Source organism: Pelodiscus sinensis, chromosome 23 (assembly GCF_049634645.1).
Source record: "Pelodiscus sinensis isolate JC-2024 chromosome 23, ASM4963464v1, whole genome shotgun sequence".
NCBI lineage: Eukaryota > Metazoa > Chordata > Testudines > Trionychidae > Pelodiscus > Pelodiscus sinensis.
Window position 1 is genome coordinate 5,238,314 of NC_134733.1, and position 16,986 is coordinate 5,255,299.

A 16,986-nucleotide genomic window follows, 5' to 3' on the forward strand; every position below is an offset into this window, starting at 1 on the left:
CTCGCCGCGCACCAGATGCTTCCCTGACACTGATCATGTATGAGACACCAGCCATTGACAAATCAGGGAGACGGTGAAAGGAGAAACGTCGCCCCGCTCTGTGGCACAGGGCCAGCCCCACCAGCGTCTCTGACGGCGTCTGTTCCTCCGGGTCCCAGGCCAGGCTGCAGGGATACGCGGGTCAGGCGCTTGCTCTGGGGGTGGCCACGCACCTTCAGGCTCTGGGTGGCAGGACCCTCCTCCCCAGCATCAGCCTCCCAGTTGGGGTTGTGATCCCCTTCCAAGTCTGGCCTACAAGGCCTCTTTGCTGGGGTGTCTCTCTGGGCTGGGCCTCTGCCAGAACCCCCCCCCCTCCGCTCCTGTGTTCCCGGGGCGGCCGCTCCGTCCCTCGGGAAGCTGGTGGTGGTTGCCCCAGGGTGAGCGGGACTCCAACCCTCAGCCACCCTCTCAGTCACCACTAGCTTCCCCAGCTCCAGCTTTCTGGGCGGCTTCGCTGGCCCTTCTGGCTCTGGTTGCTGCAGCTCTGCCCCCAACAGAGTATTTGCTCTCTGGGCTGTCTCTCTGCTTCTCTCTGGCTGGCCAAGCTCAGCTCCCCAGAGCAGCCAGGGCCCCATGTTCTATCCTTAGCTCTGCCTGCTCCTGCCAACCCAGGCAAATTCAGCTCCCATGGATGATGGGACCTCCCAGCCTCCCGAATCCTCATTAGCCTGCCTGCCCTGTCAGTCAGGCCAACCTGGAACATAGGCCTCTTCCCATTGCTCCTAAGGACGGTCCTGATTTCCCGTTGACTCTTCCTTTTGGAACGGCACAATCAGCTGCACGCACACCAAAAGGGACATGGCTCCCTTGGCTGGCGCACTGCAGAAACGGATCAGGGGTCAGAGTGGATCACGAGCGCAATAGGAGTCAACCATGTGACACTGTTACAAAAAAAAAAAAAGTGAACGTCATTCAGGAGAGTTGTAAGCAAGACACTGCTACGTCTACATTGCCTTGATCTTGCGCAAAAACTCTTTAGCACAAGGGTTCTTGCATTAAAGTAGTTGTGCAAGAGAGTGTCTACACTGGTATGTGCTTTTGCATAAGAGATGTGCTTTTGTGCAAGAGCATCCATGCCAGTGTAGACGCTCTCTTGCACAAGAAAGCTCTGATGCCCATTGTAACCATCGGGCTTTCTTGGGCAAGAAATTCAAGTTGCCTGTCTACACTGGCCTCTTGCACAAGAACAGTTGCACAAAAGGGCTTGTTCCTGAGTGGGAGCATCAGAGTTCTGGCGCAAGAAGCCCTGATTTCATACATTAGAACGTCAGTTTACTTGCGCAAGAACACACGGCCAGTGTAGACAGGCAGCAAGTTTCTGCGCAAGAGTGGCCGCTTTGGCACAAGATCGCACGAGCGTAGACCCAGCCAAGCAGTAATTCTTCTACTCTGCTCTGTGCTGAGAAGACCTCAGCTGTATCGTGTCCAATTCTGGGTGCCACATTTCAGGAAAGATGTGGACAAATTAGAGAAGGTCCAGAGCTGAGCAACAAAATGATTATTGGTTAGAAAACAAGATCTGTGGGGGGATGCTGAAAAAAATTGGGGTTGTTAATGCTGGAGAAGAGAAGATGGAGGGGACATAAGTTTTCGAGTACATAAAGAGTTGTTACAAGGAGGAGAGGGGAACATTGATTGTTAACCTCTCCAGATAGGATAAGACAATGGGCTTACATTGTAGCAATGCCATTGTCAACGTTAGACTCAGGACTCACAATCTCGTTGGCCACTCTGTTTTATTAGCAAAGCGCTTGGCTAATATGACCAGAAGAGTGAGCCCCCACAGAAACCCAAGTCACCTTATTTATACTGATAGGAGAGCAGACAAAGGATTGAGAAAGGGCCTGAACTGACAAGGTTACCTGGGGTCAGTCAAGTATCTCATTTCCTTATTAACTCTCACCAATCTCCTGTTAATGCCCCACTATCACCCTTCAGTGGAACCATTGTCCTCTGCCTTAACATCCTCCTTCCCGCTTACACACAAACGACTTGACCGGAACATCTCTCTTCCTGCTAAAGGAACGAATATTTCTCTAATTCATTCGACTTTTACAATCCAATTCAATCTACTTTCACAATCCCTCCATTAGGTCAAGCTGCGTCATGACCAACAATGACTGGGTTCCACATACCAACCGTTCTTTGTCTCTTTGCTCATCAGCGATATTTAGACTCATCACATTAGCACTCTGGTTTGGGGTGGTGACCTGTGGGGCGGGCCTTACACAATTTTGGCTACAACAGGCGATTAACTGAAAGCACACACGTATTATTAAGATTCCAGACAGGATAGTCAAGGCTCCCTGAAACAACCAGCTTCCTATGCTGGAGAAATTGAACAGGTTACTTAGCCACTTCCGTAGAGAACTCGGCTCTTCATGGGGAAGATCTGCGATCTGGTCTAGGTGGCTAGTGCAATCTATTACACCGTTGGTGTTGTCAGATATATATACACAACATTCTTTGCCAATGAGAGCACAGGTCCCTCCTTTGGCTGCCAGCACTATGTCTAATGCCTGACGGTTTTGGAGGGCCACCTGTCGGATCGCCCATTTCTTTGGCCAGGGCTCTTACATTTTCTCTGGTTTCATTTGCCATTATTTCAACTATGGCTTGTAACCTCAGGAGTCTTTTTGCATGGTGTATTACTCCCCCAAGTGGCACAAAGGAACCGCCAGTAGCCTCTTCCCAGGTTAAGGGGCTTATATTATTTACATACCATTGGGCATCTGATAAGTCCCTTCTTTTTTGCCTAAAATTACGGAGGCGATCTCGTGGAAAGGACTCTAGTACTCGAAATTGTGGGGAGAGTCGGGCGGGATCACAGATACCTGAGCAGTTAGCTGGTAATACGGTATAAGCTTTGGTCCCGCAAACCCAATGATGCCCTATGAAGGCCGGGAATGGTTGGTTGCACCCATTTGTCATATAGGTGCCTGCAAAGGAGGAGTAATATCCCCCAAAGGGCACACTGTGATTCTCCTTACGAGGAGTGGGGTTGTTAGCATGACATTGAAAGATTGTATTGTTCTCATTAGGGTTACCAAAGGGGGAACATGAGATTGATTTCTCTGTTTGATCCCAAGTTGAGGAGAAGGTCATGTCCCCCATACCCGGCTCGCCACTCTTTAGTTGTGTTCGAATAATCCCATACACCATTGGTTACAATACGCTGAAGACAACTGCTCCTCCCCTGATTCAGCCCTGTCCCATTACACACCCAACACCAATGACCTTTTCCCTCCACCACACTTATCCACTGAGATATATTTATTCCCACCGCTTCCCAAGTGTCATGACTATTCCATGTTTCGTTAAACGGACGAGGTCCTCCAGTGAGGTCTGGGGTGTTAAGTGGGATTGCCAGGACAGGAACACCAACTTGAGAGTGGGCTGGGATGTGGCTGCAGACCCAGCAATTAGAGATATTGAAAGTCTGAACTATCCACACTGGCTGTTGGATAAAAGAATTGTCATTGTGGATTCCCCAGACCTTAAGACACCAGCAACCGAGGAACAGGTGCCGCCAGAGGCACATGTTGGAGGCAAGGCCCTTCTGGTTCTGACAACTTCAACTGAGGGAACCGCAGTCGCGGTTTTAGGTCCACCAGGCAGCAGGCGCTAGGCTCGCTACTGCTTCTTCTTGGGCCTTGCTTTAGGTCATCGTCTGCTTCTGGCAACCCTTACGAGAGCGTAGGTTGTAAGGTATTGCAGGCTGTTCCTCTGCGTCTTCTGGAGTCAAACTGACTCTGTGAGGTCCGAAGGTTGGTGGTTGATTCGCTGGGGCCGGTGCCTTCTTACACTGAGAGGCATGTATCCACGCTGCGATGCCAGATAGTTTGACCGCCGTCTGGGCAGTAAGCAGTACCCGATGAGGGCCCTTCCATCGGGGCTCCAAGGCGTGTTTTCCATGGTGGTACCGGACGTACACCCAGTCACCTGGCTCGAGGTTGTGGCAGGCGTCAGAGGTGGGTTCTGCTAGCCAGGCGGCTCGGACCTGTGAATGGAAGTTGCTAACAGCTTGCTTCGGTCCTTTGCAATACTGGAGGAGTGCACTGCAGGTCAAATTCAGGTCTGAGACTGGAGTAATGGCGGCCATAGTTCACATAGGGCGTCCCATAACTATGTCAAAGGGACTGAAATTATGCTTCTGGGATGGGGTGGATCGCATTTCCATAAGGGCCAGTGGTAAGGCTGCTAGCCGGCTTAATCCTGTAGAGTCACAAATTTTTGCAAGCTTATTCTTTATTACACCATTTCGTCTTTCAACTGCACCTGCGCTCCAAGGGTGGTAGGGACAGCGCAACAGGAGTGTGATCTGTAATACGCGATCCAGGTGCTGAATAATTTGCCCGGTAAAATGTGTCCCCGTCACCGGACAGAGTGGCAGGAATTCCCTCGGCAGGCATAATAGGATTCAACAAACATTTGGCAATGGACAATGAGTCAGCCTCGCGACAAGGAAAGGCTTCAATCCAACCAGAAAAGAAACATCCCAGGACCAAAATCAATTCATAGCGTTGACACTGAGGCATTTGTACAAAGTCAAGTTGCCAAGGCAAGAAGGGTGCTTGGGGCAGACCCTGGAGCCCCTGAGCCACTTACAGGTTTACCAGTATTGTGGCTTTGGCAAGTGGCACAGGCTGCACAGTGACAGGCTGCAGAAGAGCTGAAATGAAGGGCCCACCATCCTGCCTTAGTTATAGCAGAGACCATCCCCTCCTTTCCGACATGCGAAGCACTGTGGAGCAGGGCAGCCAGGGACTGGTAGAGCGAAAAGGGGGCCGCAGAGAAGAAGGGACTTGAGAAAGCAGAGGTTCGAGAGATGGATTTAGTGGACAGAGAGGGGCTGGGGTTGAGAGGGAGGGTTCAGATAATACCAGAGAAGCAGAGAGTCAAACAGAGAGGACTGAGGAAGTTGCAGATACACACCATCGGGAGAACAGTAGATGGTGCAGCTGAGCTTGCATAGTAAATCAGGACCCAACAGGTTAACGGGTAGAATCAGACAGCAGAAATGCATCATCAGCTGAGAGGGGGCTAACCTGAACAGGCAGGCTATGTCTACACTGGCATGATTTTCCGAAAATGCTTTTAACGGAAAAGTTTTCCGTTAAAAGCATTTTCAGAAAAGCGCGTCTAGATTGGCAGGATGCTTTTCCGCAAAAGCACTTTTTGCAGAAAAGCGTCCGTGGCCAATCTAGACACGGTTTTACACAAAAAAGCCCACATCGCCATTTTCGTGATTGGGGCTTTTTTGCACAAAACAGTCCTGTGCTGTTTACACTGGCCCCCTTGCACAAATGATTTGCACACGAGGGCTTTTGCCCGAACGGGAGCAGCACAGTATTTCCGCAAGAACACTGATTTCTTACATAAGATCGTCAGTGTTCTTGCGGAAATTCAAGCGGCCAGTGTAGATAGCTGGCAAGTTTTTCTGCAAAATCAGATGATTTTGTGGAAAAACTTGCCAGTCTAGACACAGCCGCAGAGGTTCAGAAAGGGGATAGGGAGTTGGAACCTCCAGAATAGCTACAGCAGATACAGTTTTTCCAGAATGGGGGACCGCAGGAAATCGGCGGTACGGACGGCAGAAAAGGAGGCTCCCGTGTCAACAAGGAAAGGAAGTGAAAGGTCATTGACAGTCAGGACACATTCACTCATAGGACCAGGGCCAGACTGGGGGGGGGGGGAGCCGGGCAGCTGCCTGGGGTGCCAACCGATGGGGGCGCCTGATCGCAGCTGTAAGGGGTGCACGGTGCCTCTTATAGCTGCCATCAGGCACCACGTGCCTGGCTCCCGATGGGTTGCAGTGGCCACCCGGGGGCTGCGTTACCCCCTGCAGTGCCCTTCCCCCCCATAGCCGTGGGGCCCTGCATGTCCAGGCACGGCCTGCCCGGGCAGCCTCGGGCTGTATACCAGTGGCAGTGGCTGGGCAGCGCATGCGCCAGGTGTCCGCCCGCGCACCCCGGGGGGGGGGGGGGGGGGGCGCCAGGCTCGCACATACACCGTGCGCCCGGGGGCAGACCCGTGCATGCACCGTGCGCCCAGGCGGCACCACCCGCCCAGAGCACCAAAATGGCTTGGGCCAGCCCTGTATAGGACAAAGCGGTAACAAGGGAGCCAAAATTTCCTGAGGTTCCCCTAGATCCCGTCATTGCTGGGAAGCGAAGTATGGTTGGGGACCAGCGGGCAGCATGTAGCCTTGTTGATCGCTTACGGGGCCATTAGGTCGGCTCGGACACTCGTTTTTCCAGTGTCCGGGTAATTTACAATAATTACAAACACCTCCAAATCCCGAAAACCCAGTCCCACGGCCCCTTCCCCGACCCCGCCCCTTCCCTGGAAATCCCCGCGGCCCCAGTGTTTCCCTCCCCTCCCTGCATAATGCTGTATCTGGAGGGCCGTTAACTTTTGGGAGGACTCTTCCTCCTTTCCTTTTAGAGTGCGGTGGCAGTGCTCTGCCACTGCTTGCAATTTGTCCATGGTCTCGGTCTCCCACCCAACACTTATTCGCTTTATCATACTGCCAATAGCAGGTAGGAGGCCATTAACAAACGCATGCGCCAGGGCGCCCTGTCCATTTTCGCCCGGTCGCTGTATACCAGAATGTTGCAGAAAAACATCAGTCAGCCGGGTGCGATAGTCGTCCGGCCTTTCTCCCTGTCGCTGTTTACAGCAATGTATGGCCGTCCAGTTGGTTTTTGGGGTCCATACTTGGGGAATGGCCTCATGCAGGTGCTTAGCTAGATCCTTACATTTTTGCCGGTAGGCAGCATCGGGACCAGCATCTGGCAAATTAGAATGACGCTCAGCGGTGGGCCGATTTGCTGTCGTGAGCCATTTTTCGTGCTCGCTAGGGGTTACAAGTAGCTTACACAGTTGCAGAAGGTCTGCCTCAGAGGGTTCATAGGCATTGCACACTAGCAAAAATTCCTCTGCAAATTTGGTAGGGTTTTCCTGAGGCTTCGGAAAGCCTTTTACAATGGAGTGGAGCTCCGTGCGGGTCCAGGGTTTATAGCTCCAAGTGGGACCCCCTTCTTGGCCCCCACTATGCAAGATTCGAAGGGGAGCCGGGATATACTTAGAGCCAGAGCGCAAGTGCTGAGCCCAATCGTTATCGGGGTTGTCTCCATGCAAAGTGGAGTCAGGCAAACTGGAAGGTTTTGGGGGAGCGACACCGGAGGAATGGGTCTGGGTGGTGCTGGACGATTTGGAGTGGCCTGAACTGGAGACCTCTGGAATTAGTCCCTGAGCCGAAGAGGTCGGTGGCCGTCCATTGATCTGACGCAAGGCTGCCAAGCCAATTAATGCGTCTTCCTCATCGTCGTCACCAGAAATTAACAAGGGGTCTCTTTCATCCTCTTCCACAACGGGATGGGAGTATGGAGGGGGTCGGGACCGATCTGGGTCTTCTCGGAGGACGGAGAAAAGGGGAGCGCTCGGTCTGGTGGTGGGAGAGGAGGTTTCCAATAAAGCTTTTAATTTATCATTAGAATCTCTGAGAGAAGCGAGTTTCGATTCTGTCCACCTACGATTTGCCTCTTCCCACCACTGCATGAAACAATCGACCTCTCCTCTAGCCAATTTTGTTTTGGGTTGGCCGAGTTTGTCTCTTAAGACGTCTACTCGGTCTTTGTCCCAAGATCCTAATAGGGGCAGCTGCAATTTGGGATCCCCTAGGGGCCGTAGTTTGGAGACCCCTGATCTAGACCATTTCTCCAGGAATTTACAGGAGTCCGGACCCTTTCTAAAACACATAAAATGAGCTGGCGTCCCTTCAGGGAATTTCCCCGACTTAGACGTTTGATTTCCCATGCAGGAGGACTTCACACACACCACTCACACAAGGAGGAAATTCGGGTTCATCAGAGCGGTGCCCGGTGCAAACACAACACACAAAAGAAGCCCCCAGGCTACTGCCTCAATCGCCCTTGCGTTCACTCCAAGGATTTTACCCAAGGTGCGGTGCGGCTGCGATTGTGCAGATTCCAGTCACACAGACCGTGGGGACAGGAGCCCCTTGGTCGGCCAGTCCCCGGACAGAGACGGCTCCCAGACTCACTCACACACCACAGGGAAGATGGATGGACACAGAGACAAGACAGTCCTCAGTCCGGACCAAATACCAGAGGTAATTACCTGACCAGATTTTCAGATCCCGGGATTCACCAGAACAGAGCGGGAACCAACAGGTTCGATGGCGTAGACTTCACTGCGGTCGCGCACTTTTCCATTCTGGCAGAGGACCGTTCGGGCCAAACGCCCGGGTGCCGGCTACCACGGTCGTCCTGCAAGATGGTCAGGAATCACACGGTGTCAGCGAAGACGGTTGCCATCTCAGTGGGATCTCCAAATTGTCCAAGTTAGACTCAGGACTCACAATCTCGTTGGCCACTCTGTTTTATTAGCAAAGTGCTTGGCTAATACAACCAGAAGAGTGAGCCCCCACAGAAACCCAAGTCACCTTATTTATACAGATAAAAGAGGAGAGCAGACAAAGGATTGAGAAAGGGCCTGAACTGACAAGGTTACCTGGGGTCAGTCAAGTATCTCATTTCCTTATTAACTCTCACCAATCTCCTGTTAATGTCCCACTATCACCCTTCAGTGGAACCATTGTCCTCTGCCTTAACATCCTCCTTCCCGCTTACACACAAACGACTTGACCTTAACATCTCTCTTCCTGCTAAAGGAAGGAACATTTCTTTAATTCATTCGACTTTTACAATATAATTCAATCTATTTTCACACTATGTAGGTTGGACATTAGGAAAAATGTTTTAACTGCCTGGGAGGTTAAGCACTGAAATAAATTGCCCAGGAAGGTTGTTGAATCTCTATCATCGGTGGGTTTTTAAGAACATGTTAGACAAACACTTGCCAGACATGGTCTCATATTTAGTCCTGCTAGGAGTGCAGGGAATAGCATAGACCTCTCGAGGTCCCTTCCAGTCTTATGATCCTGGCCAGGGCGCCCGCAGGGGCATTTGCATGCGCCCACCAGGTGCTCGGGGCTGGCCTGGCCCCGGGCACATGGCGCACGGAGAGCGCCGGCCCCGGGCGCACGGCATTTGGCGGGGGGAGCGCCGGCCCCGGGCGCGCGGCGCTGGGGGGGGAGGGAGCGCCGGCCCCGGCCCCGGGCGCGTGGCGCTTGGCGGGGGGAGTGCCGGCCCCGGGCGTGTGGTGCTTGGGGGGGGGGAGGGAGCGCCGGCCCCAGGCGCGTGGCGCTTGGCGGGGGGAGCGCCGGCCCCGGGCGCGCGGCGCTTGAGGTTGGGGGCGCCGGCCCTGGGCACGCGGCCCTTGGAGAGGGCACCGGCACCGGGCGCGTGGCTATGGGGGGGCCCTGCCCCCGGGCATGCAGCTATGGGGGGACCCCGCCCCCGGGCATGCAGTTATGGGGGGGCCCCGCCCCCGCCCCCGGGCGCGCAAGTGTCCCCGCCCCCTGGTGACCGACAACCTCAATAGGTTGGGGACCACTGTCCTATAACATTCGTAGCCTTCCATCCTGCCTGCTGTTCGTTACAGCTGTCGTTCACCCAGCAGCATGTGAACCGCAGGGGCAATCGGATTCATGGTTTGATTGCAGAAGCAACGTGATCCATTTTATTCCAAACGCCACGGACAGAGCAAATGGGACAAAATGTTTTGACACCAGGACAGCGGCTTGAGGTCCAAGCCAAGGTCCGGTTCCCATGGCCCTGACTCTGTGGGTCACTGATGATGTGGGGGATTCAGAGTGCAGCAGGTCCAAGTTGCTCCATCACAGATCTGGGCATCTTGGCTTTCTTCCTCACTTGTACTGTGTCTTGGGGGAAATATCAGGTTCCCCTTCACCCTTCACCCTCTGCCATGTTTAAACTCAACCGGTGAGCGTGGCTGCCCCACTTGCTCCGTGTCAATGGGGCTGCTGTACAAACCCAGAACAAAGAGACCGTCCCTGCCCAAAGAGTTTACGCTGTAAGCGGATTGGTTCTGGTGCTCCCAGAACCCCCTGGATCCACTGCCCAGTCCCAGGCAAGTAGATGTGATCCCAGGCTGCGGCAGCAGGCACCAAACATGGGGTCGCTGTGTTTGAGCCCTGCCCCAAGCTGTGGTTTCTGCAGGGGTGGGGTGGACCTGCAAAAGAGAGTGAACAAAACCTGGCCTTATTAAGGATGTGTCTCCAGGCAACAAACCCCACAAAGGCAACTTCGTGGAAAGTTTTCATACGGAGGAAGTTGCTATGAAGTCTTAATAGCAACCTATCGCACTGGTCAACAGGATCTCACTGGTTCCTTGTTCTCTCGGTCTGGCTGTACCCAGAGTGGCAGGGTAACCCCACTCTTGGGCCCCAGTACCCTGCTCAGTCCTTCATCAGGCAGCCTCCGTCCTGGGCTATTAGCCTTTGGCAGGGTGTAAGCTTTGATCCCTCAGCTACAAGGAGCATTGGGGCCAGTGCCCCAGGGTCAGCCTGGCCTGCCTCAGTCCTTTCCAGCTCTCAGCTGGGCTCTCAGGCTGCCAGGAAAAGGAGGGTCCCAAATCCCTCTTTGGAGCACTCCATCCCCCCCCACCCTGGCTGCTTTTTTTTTTTTTTTTCCTGTCTCTAGCAATGTTGTCTCTACCTTTCTTAGTCTGCTCTGATCTCAGTCTCCCTCCTGTGCCAGGAGGGCTTCCTTTTAAAAGGCTCCATGGCAGCCTCAGGTGAGATCAGCTGTCTCTGATTGATTTACACTACACCATCCCTATCTCCTGTGCTCCTGATTGACCAGGGCTGTTGCTGCCTTTCTGTTTATCTAGTGTAGTCCCCCAGCCTGACACTGTCACACCAGCTGTTGTCTCTTACATATTGGCTGCGTCTAGATTGGCATGATTTTCCGGAAATGCTTTTAACGGAAAACTTTTCCGTTAAAAGCATTTTCGGAACAGAGCGTCTAGATTGGCGGAAAAGCATCTGTGCCAATCTAGACGCGCTTTTCTGCAAAAAAGTCCCAATCGCCATTTTCACGATCGGGGCTTTTTTGCGGAAAACAAATCTGAGCTGTCTACACTGGCCCTTTGGAGCAAAAGCTTTGCGCAAAAGGGACTTTTGCCCGAACGGGAGCAGCATAGTATTTCTGCAAGAAGCACTGATTTCAGACAGTAGGAAGTCAGTGCTTTTGCGGAAATTCAAGTGGCCAGTGTAGACAGCTGGCAAGTTTTTCCGGAAAAGCGGCTGATTTTCCGGAAAAACTGGCCAGTCTAGACACAGCCGTAGACTGTCAGCCCTTGGGGGCGAGAGGAGGAAGGGGTAGAAACTGTCTTTTTGTTGGCTGTACTGTGCCTAGCACCGTGAGTTCTGGTCCATGTCTGGGGCTCCTAGGCCGCAGGACAATACACATGGTACCTGTTGAGCTGAAGCAGGTGCATGCCAAACACAGCAGAAGATATTGAGGGGCCGGTGAAACTGACGAGTGCAGAGTGGGGATAAGCAGGCTACACAAGGCAGCCAACAGTAGCCTGGTGAAATGGACGCTAGCTGGACTGGGCTTTCAGTGGCTTCTGGCTAGACCGGGAGGGTGGTCCCGATCCTTGTCCATGTAGATCAGACCTGGCAGAGGATTCCAATGCACAAACTGGCCCCATCCTACCATGATTTTTAAGTGTCTGGGATCACTGTGGTACCAAAGGGCTGGACCAGCGTAGGGAGGCCAAGGCCCCCATGCATATCTAGGGGACCCTGGGGCATGGAGCCAAGATGATGGGGATAAGGGGCGGGGTGCCATGCACACAAGCGAGGCCTGGACCAGCTTGATCTCCAGACTGGAAACTGTGAATGAGGGTTGGGGTCTGATCCTGGTAGTGGCAGAATAGCCCAAGATCCCAAAGTGCGGGAAGGGGAGGGGCTGGATCACCCATGCACCCAGCCCAGGAGCCTGGAGATGCCTCCCCACGGCCGGACGGCACCCAACACTTCCCAGCTGTGGGAGCAGTCATGCAGAAGCATGCAGGGAGCTGGCAGTGGCCAGCAGGAGCTAGGGAGAGCTCTACCCTAGGGAGGTGGTTTATGGTACCACCCTGGAGAAAGTCTGGGGTGTCCCCCAGGTTGGGCCAGGCCGATGGGGCAAACAACACTAGTCGGGGTGGGGGGGATCAGAGCATCTTGGGGCAATGGGGAGACCAGGGGGGCAGGGGCTTGACCCCCTTAGTTCTGCAAGGGGAGAGTGTGGAGTGCATTAGGGTGGGGCCTACTCATCCCCATTGGGTGGGACATGGATGCAGGGAGATCCCACTAGTGGAGCATGCAGGGAGACCTTGCTCCCGGGGATTATGGGGGTAGCAGAGCAGAACACACCCATCGGTGGGGGTGTCCAGAGCCAGGTCTCCCCCTCCACTGGGGACTGTGGCAGGAGGAGGCCTCCTGGCTCTAATGTGTGAAAGGGGAAGGGCGGGACCAGACCTCTGCTGGGGGCCGCTGCATGTGGCGTGCGGCTGGTAGCCCTGTAACCCCCCTGCCATGGGCTTTGCTGGGGTGCAGCCAGGGACTGGGGTTGCTGCTGAGACTTTTGTCTCGCCAGCCTGGGCTCCCTCTCACGCTGCGATGCTGAGACAAGCGACAGGCGACTGCCGGGCCTGCACCCGCCAGATGTTCACTTAGGCAGAGACACACTCAGCGGAGCGAGGAGCCAGGTCACGATTCTAAGGGGCGGGAGAAGGGAGAAGAGCAAAGTAGAGACACTGGATTTCAGAACGGCAGAGGTCAGTAACCTCGGAGAGCTGGCGGGTGAGGTGCCGTGGGGCGCAAGGCTCAGAGGAACAATTGAAGAGAGTTGGCAGTTTTCAAAGGGACATTATTAAGGGCCCAAGCATGGGTGGTCGGGGAAGGCAGGGCTGGGGGAGGCACGCCCCCAGCCCCACCTCCAGCCCCACCCCTTCTGCTAGGCCCACCCTTTCCCCCCATCCCCAGGAGGTGGGGCAGCGCCCCACGTGCCTGCTCCCTCCTTCCAACCACAGGGAGGGAGGGAGCACTCGCCGTAGCCTCCCCAGCCCCAGTGGAAGGCGCACCACACCAAGCAGCCTGGCCCAGCCCAGCCCCTGAGTACCAAGGAGGGCGGGCGCGAGGGGCAGCTACACTCCGCCCCCAGAATGCCTACAGTGGGTGCTCTGGGGGCGGAGTGTGGGCGGGGCTATGCCTGGCGGTGGGAGAAGGCGGAGCCATCCCCCACCTTACATCCCTGACGCTCATGGGCCCAAGAGCAAACGACCCCACTGGGTGGGAGAGACAGGAAGCCTGGCAAGAGACCACCTAGGTTCAACCAGGAGAGCTGACACGAGACAGTCTCCCCAAAAGCTTTTGTGGCCCTTTGCCCCTCAGGCCGGTGCGCACCCCGCTTAATGCTGCTTCTTGGGGCACGCTCCTGCTGTCGTGAGCTCTCCTGGCCCCTGGCAAGCAGGGGGCCGGCACAGAGGGGATGTTCTCGCATCGTCTGTGCAGGAACAGCCGGCCAGACTCCGCCGGGGGCTGGAACAACACACCGCAGGTCCAGATTTGCCAAAGCCCCGTCTCCTTCCCCCTCACCGGCTCACTGATCTTCCAGCTCCCACGACCTTCTCCCCTCCCTCCCCAGTTCCCGCAGATACTCTTGGCTGCTCCAGCCTGTCAGGAGCCGGAAGCCTCCCGGCTTAATCCCCCGGCTCCCTCCTTTCCTGAGGGCTGTTCTGCATAAACACTGCTGGCTGCTGCTGAGCTATCTGCGGCTGGGGTGCGTGTTTCTGTGGGTGAGGCTGAGTCGCGGGGCTGCTTCCTACCAGCCGCAGGGATGTGCAAAGAGTGACGCAGCCCAGACCGGGATGGGGAAACTTGGGGGGTCCCTACGCCGCCTTTGGCAGTGCAGGAAGAATCCCGGGTCAGAACCAGAAGCTCATAGCATCTGCCCCCCTCCATTCCGCTGCCCTGGGTTTACCAGGCGGAAGACCAGCAGCGTTTCCCATAAACCCCAGCAATGTCCCAAAGCCCTGTTACGGGCAGAGGAGGTGAGGCCAAGCCTGCAGACAGCTTGGCCGGAGGAGGGGTGAGGGTGTCTGAGACAGAGGCACTGGTGCTGTGTGGGGTTCCTCATGTTGCCAGCTCTTGTTTGGTAACCTGGAGAACACAAGCCTTGCTTCCGAGGTCAGTCTCCTCTAGCCTGGGAATTTGGGGAAGTGACCCCGTCTGATCAGCCCCAGGTGCCTCTCGGCCCCAGGGCCTCCTGGTTAGATGTGCACATACGATTTGACGCCCGTTTCCTTGCAGGGGACAGCACGGCTGGCAGAGGGGGGAGCTGAGCTCTGTTACTCCTCGGGCAGTGTTGGCGCAGCTGTTTGCTAAGTTCTGGTCAGTTACACTTGAGAGCAATGGGCGAGGCACCGGAGTGGGGGAAAGCAGACCATGGCCGAAGGAGCTTTGTCCCAGCTTGACTGAGAGTCTGACTCCAGGGTGACTTTGTGGGGGAAATCAACGTTGCAAACGGAGCATCCTTCTGTCTGTCACGTGCACCTGCAGCATCTTGTCTGAAGCCGAGCCCTGATCCTGGAGTTTGCCCACGCCGGTGACTTCCGAGAGGTTCTGTGTGGCCCCCACAACTCACGTGCCCAGTTTTTAGTGCAGGGTCAGGCCCCCACATTGCTGGCTCATTGGTGTAGTTTGTACCATGCACCGTACGATGCGGTCCCAGTCCTGATCCAGGCCCCGCAGTTACGCAAGTGGCTGAACTGAGGCCAGTGAAAATCAACTGTCTTGCCCTTTTCGTCGGCATGTTGCATGGCACATAGATTTCCCCGAAGCCTGGACTGCATCTTAAAAGAGAGCAACCTAGCTACGTCGCTCAGGGCTGGGAAACATGTTGCTCCCCAAGGGGGCTGACCTAACTCCTCAGTCGGCCTCGTTACCCCTCTTGGAGAGGTGGGTGAACTGCAGCGACAGAGAAACCCCTTCCAGAGATGTAGGAAGCATGGAGGCTGCGCAGCTGTAGTGTAGACGGGGCTTTTCCCTGCCTCGTGTGTCTGCTCATCTGAGTTCTAGCCTGGCTGCCCTTATTGACTTTCAGTTGGACTCAGCTGGAGGCTCACCCCTTGTGACGGCGTGTTGGGGAGCCCCCCGACCCTGCACCCCCATCCGCAGCCAGATGTGACTCCGCCAGCCAGTAGAATATGGAAGGTTTATTGGTTCTCGGAGATACAGTGAAGCACAGGTGCGATGTGGACATAGGAGTTGGGGCAGGCAGCCTTAGACCCCTTGGGGCCGGGGTACACAGGCCCCTGAACCCCCAGCACTCAGCTTAGTCTGTTCTCCCCATGTTTGCCCAGCCAAAAACTGTCCAGGTCCCAGGCCCTGCCCCCAGCCAGGTGGCCTTCTCCTCCTCCCTCCCTTTGTCTTTCCTCCTGGGAAGAGCCTTGTTAACAGCTCAGGCTGCGACTAGGTGTCTGGGCCAATCCACACGTGGGTGAGTCGGTGAAAATCAAACCTCACAGCACAGCCAGGTAGGGACACCCCGTTACAGAGCAGACAGCCCCCCACTACATCACACCCCTGCCTTTCATGGTGGAAGGATGGGACTCTGGGGAGAAAATCCAGTGGCTTTGTTGGATCAGCCACATCCCTCAGATGGGTCAGCTGTTCTGGTGAGATTTCCATCCTCTTGGACTGTCAGCCAGTTGGATCTAGAAATCAACCGTTTTCTGCCCTGAGATCTGATTTGGGACCAAAGCAACCAGCCAGGCTGTCATTGGATTTGGGGGTTTCAGTGTCTATTTCTCCCAGGAAATCCCAGGTGTGTGAGATCTGAGCATTCAGCTCAGGAGGACCTAGTCTGGCTGTCATAGGTATTTGTAAAGGGAACCGATATGCAGGTGGTTCACTGCTAATTGTGTCCTAAAAGGGTGATGCTAGTGCAGCCAGACGGACCAGCTGGATTTCTGGGCTTAGCTGCAGCTGTTAATTTGCTCCTCATTCATTCTCCATGCCGGGGCTGATTTTAAGATGAAAATACTTTTACCTTGGGGAAGGAGTCACTGGCTTCTTCCGACCTTTTTTCTATTTAAGGCCTTCCATTTTTACTCAGTTATACCAAATTCGGGACCACTTAACACAAAAATAGGGTATTTCTACACTGCAGAGTTTTGTTGGAAAAACGGCCATTTTTCCGACAAAACCTGGGTTACGTCCACACTGAAGTTGCATTCTTCCGAAAGCAAATTGAAAGAACAGAGGGTTATCCCGGTGTTGGGAATTCTCTTTCTACGAGGAAGAAGGCTTTTTCCGAAAGAGTTCTTTTGCAAGAAGAGGAAAGAGGAAAAAGCACAGGTGCCCTGGTAGCCATTCCGTCCACAGTAATCACAGTTTAAATGCGAGAGACGCTATCCTTCCATGTGGACGCTCTCTTTCGAAAAAGCCCATTGCTTTTTTGATGCGCTTTGGCAGTGTGGACGCTCTCTTTCAGAAGAAGTTTTTTCAGAAGATCTCTTCCGGAAAAGCTTCATCCGAAAGAAGCCTGCAGTCTAGACATAGCCATAGACTGAAGTATTAAACTGCTTTTGCTTTCAATACTCTTACTTTTTTCTATTAGTTCCTTTTTTACCTCTTCCCATAGTAACTCTGATCTTTACCCTGAAAAAAGTTACATTAATTTTTTGCACTGATTTTCACCTGTTGTAATAATTGCTGATAAATTACCAGAAAGGTTTAGCAAAGTAAAAACTGAAATCAAAGAGCCTCTGCGTAAGCCCCATCCAGGTCGGAAAAGGCGGGATTCTACCGCATTGGCGTTTGCACACGTTTGTGTGCAAATGGAGGTTTGAAGTTGTCATAGTGATGGTTGCTTGGGGGTTGGGTGAAGCATCATTCATATTTTCCTCCTGCATTGGCTTGATCCCCCTCCTCCCATCCAAAGCCATGCTACTCTTGGGTCCTAGTGCACGCTGCTTTGCTTTCGGATTATATCACACCAA